We start from the raw sequence: 3,796 nt of genomic DNA, 5'->3' as shown, positions 1-3,796 counted from the left end.
CGGCAAGGGCAGGAAGGGGAAGGTTTTTTTTATATGTTTGGGAGTGATTAGCACTGATTGGGCCAGGCACCAATTAGTGGTGCACTGGCCCTTTAAATTTCAGAGAGTCGGCGCGCGCGTGCCCTAGAGAGCGGAGCCGCGCGTGCCGGGACATGACAGCAGGGGAACGGGGCAGGTGAGAGGACTGGGATGTGACCCGCGGGTGGGCGCGTTCCGCCACGAGGATCGCATCCCCACCGGTGATAACTGAGCAGTGCTCCCGGTCAGCGGGTCGGACCGGGGCGCTGCACGCTGGAGAATGCCGCAAGCGCTCCGGGGAGGAGCAGGGACTCAGAGCGCTCGGCGTAACATACCCCTTGTAAAAATATGAAATTTGGGGGGAAAAAAATATTTTTTGTGAAAAAATAATAATTTTCATTTACACTTCTGACTTTAACGAAAAGTCGTCAAACACTTGTGGGGTCTTAAGGCTCACTGTACCTATTTTTGCATTCCTTCATGGGTTAAGTTTCCAAAATAGTATGCCATGTGTTGTTTTTTATTGCTGTACTGGCACCATAGGGGCTTCCAAAATGCGACATGCCCCCCCAAAAACCATTTCAGCAAAATTCATTCTCCAAAATCCCATTGTTGCTCCTTCCCTTCTGAGCCCTCTAGTGCACCGATGGAGCACTTTACATCCACATATGAGGTATTTCCTTACTCGAGAGAAATGGGGTTACAAATTTTGGGGTGATTTCTCTCCTTTTATTCCTTGTAAAAATAAAAAAAATTGTCTCTGCAAGAACATGCAAGTGTAAAAAATTAACATTTTGAATTTTCTCCTTCACTTTGCTGCTATTTCTGTGAAACACCTAAAGGGTTAAACTTTCTGAATGTCATTTTGCATACTTTGATGGGTTCAGTTTTAATAATGGGATAATTTATGGGGTCGCTCTAACATGAAAGCCCATCAAATCCACTTCAAACCTGAACTGGTCCCTGAAAAATTCCAATTTTGAAATTTCCGGGAAAAATTGGAAAATTGCTGCTGAACTTTGATGCCCTCTAATGTCTTCCAAAAGTAAAAACATTTAAACTTTATGATGCCAACATAAAGTAGACCTACTGTATATGTAAATCAATATATAATTTATTGGGAATATCCATTTTCCTTACAAGCAGAGAATTTCAAAGTTAGAAAAATGCAAAATTTTCCAAATTTTCATGACATTTTGGGATTGCAAGAAAGGATGCAAGTAACGATGAAAATTTGCCACTATGTTAAAGTAGAATATTTCACGAAGAAACTGTCTCAGAATCAGAATAAACGGTAAAAGCATCCCAGAGTTTTGTGACGGTGCATAAAGTGACGGTGGTCAGAATTGCAAAAAAGGGTTGAGTCCTTAAGGTGAAAAAGGGCTCAGTCCTTAAGGGGTTAAGCAGGCTGTGAATCAGCCTGTGGCAGTCCTGGATGGACATGTTTTCCCTCTTTATTTCAGTGATTCCTGGCTTGTCAGATAGTGTCCCTACTGAATTTTGACTCATTTAAGCCTGGCAATGAAGTCGAAATTCAGGCACTGCGGTGCTCGCTCCCGCCTGTCAATCAAACAGGCGAGAGAAAGCACGCTGATAGCTGGGGCTGCGCGCATTGGCCAGCTCCACTGGCCTCGCGCATGGCCCCGCCCGCCCCGTCACCCTGTCCCTGTGCCCACGAGCGCGATTGCTACCATCACACTATGACACTAGACAATAGGGTGCCTCCAGCTGTTTCACAATTACAATTCTCAGCATGGCCTGACAGCTAAAAGCAATCATGGCATGCTGGGAGTTGTAGTTGGGAAACAGCGGGAGGCACCCTATTAGATAAATAACACTCATGCATAGACGATGTGAGGGCGGAAGCGAGCGCCCAGCACGGCGTCAGTGACGTCGCACCTGTTGGGAAGCGCTGCTTCCTGCCCTGCTTTATAGAGCAGATTTAGAAGCACTAAATCTGCTCTATTAAAGTGATTAAAAATTTTTTTAAGCCAGGTAGGGAGTTAGGGCTAGATTACTACTAGGTAGGGACATATCAGATTATACAGTACTTGGTGGGAGCTACCCTTTAAACTACTGAATAACAAAGGTAGAATGTCCAGCACACAGTATCCGTTGCAATAGGGTTTATTGGCATACGCCAATAAAGCCTATTGCAACAGATACTGTGTGCTGGACATTCTACCTTTGTTTGCTGCATTGGGCGGTTGCGCTTCCGCCAGTCCATGCACACCTGTTTCCAGTGGGAGGTGAGAGCTGTTTATCAATCGGTTTTAAACTACTGAATGGTAGTATACATTGTTAGTATACATTTTGATTAAAAAGTACAAAGCCCACTCCCCACGTCAAGGCCACCTATTAAGAGTGGGTCCCTATCGTCCCTAGCATAAAATGGCGCAGCACTGGGTGGCGTCCACCACCGCCGCGACACTAGTGCCCACAGGGGGAACGACCCACTGGCAGAGCGGCCCCTGTGCCACTCAAACCAGTCCCCGGGCCGCACCCCCACAGACACGGCGCCGCGGCAGCAACGGACGCCGCACAGCACCACACCATTGTGAACACGGTGTAACAGCACACTTACCATGTGCTGCCAGTCAGACTGGGAGACTGCTAGAAAATGAAAGGACCTTGTGTAGCAGATAGCGTCCCAAAAACAGTTCATAAGGCACCAGTCCTCTTGGATTGCCTCAACACTATGAACCCCAGGGAATAGTCCTTAAACTACTGAATAACAAAGGTAGAATGTCCAGCACACAGTATCTGTAGCAATAGGGTTTATTGGCGTACGCCAATAAACCCTATTGCAACGCATACTGTGTGCTGGACATTCTACCTTTGTTTGCTGTATTGGGCGGTTGCGCTTCCGCCAGTCGGTGCACACCTGCTTCCAGTGGGAGGTGAGAGCTGTTTATCAATCGGTTTTAAACTACTGAATGGTATGCTAGGCTTTTCCTGGGCATAGAGTCTATGAGTTTGAGTTCCAGGGTTTCCAACAGACCTTGTGCAAAGGGGCACTGCCAAAAAGTGTACATAGATGTTTCTCCTGTGAAGGAGCCCCAGGGGCAGTACCTTGTCTTACACAGGTTGCGGGCATGCATGAATGACCGGAGAGGCAAACCCCCCTGAATAGCCATCCACAACAAATCCTTGTGCTTTGTTGGTCAGCTGTGCAGAAGCCATATTAGTCCATAGTCAATGCAGTGGCAGCTGAGAGCCCTGGAACAAGCTCCAATGTGTCCTTAGCTCTAATGAGAACAGATACTACATTTGATCTTAGCCAAAAGGCTGAGAAGTGACCCATTCAAAGTGAGAAAAAGGGCAAACGTGTCACAATTAAAAAAAAGTGCACAAAGGATGCGGTCTATCGCAAGCCCTTCTCCTAAAGGAGAGAGGCCCCCCAACATACCTTCTTCTTCAGGATACTAGACAGGATAATTTTCAAAATTCAAGACAGTATATATTCAAAACCAAACTCAACAACATGGAGGGACACAGGTCAGGATTCTCACAGTGCTAACACAGACTACGCAGTACAAGCAGAAGGCAATAATCCTAAAAACAGACAATTGTACTTAAGACTAAAATCTACAATAAACAGGACTCTTAACCATGGTTAAAATCTCAGAAATATCACAATAAAAATACAAGGTGCATGATTAAGCAGACATGAACCGATTAGCACTAAAGCTAAGGTGTATAACAAAACATAGTAAGAGTAGTTCAATCCCCAGCAACCAGAGAGCAGCAGAGCTATTGTTTTAATGCAACACACGAG

General features: G+C 45.8%; 1 pseudogene; it reads right to left on the bottom strand.

Annotated features, from left to right (window-relative positions):
- Positions 1-3,100: 3,100 nt before the first annotated feature.
- LOC130294759 (U2 spliceosomal RNA) lies at positions 3,101-3,318 on the bottom strand (annotated as a pseudogene).
- Between the last annotated feature and the right edge of the window lie 478 nt (positions 3,319-3,796).

The sequence above is a fragment of the Hyla sarda genome, chromosome 10, assembly GCF_029499605.1.
Source record: "Hyla sarda isolate aHylSar1 chromosome 10, aHylSar1.hap1, whole genome shotgun sequence".
NCBI classification, from domain to species: Eukaryota; Metazoa; Chordata; class Amphibia; order Anura; family Hylidae; genus Hyla; species Hyla sarda.
Note: the sequence above shows the minus strand (reverse complement) of the source record. Positions and strands in the feature narration are given on the sequence as shown.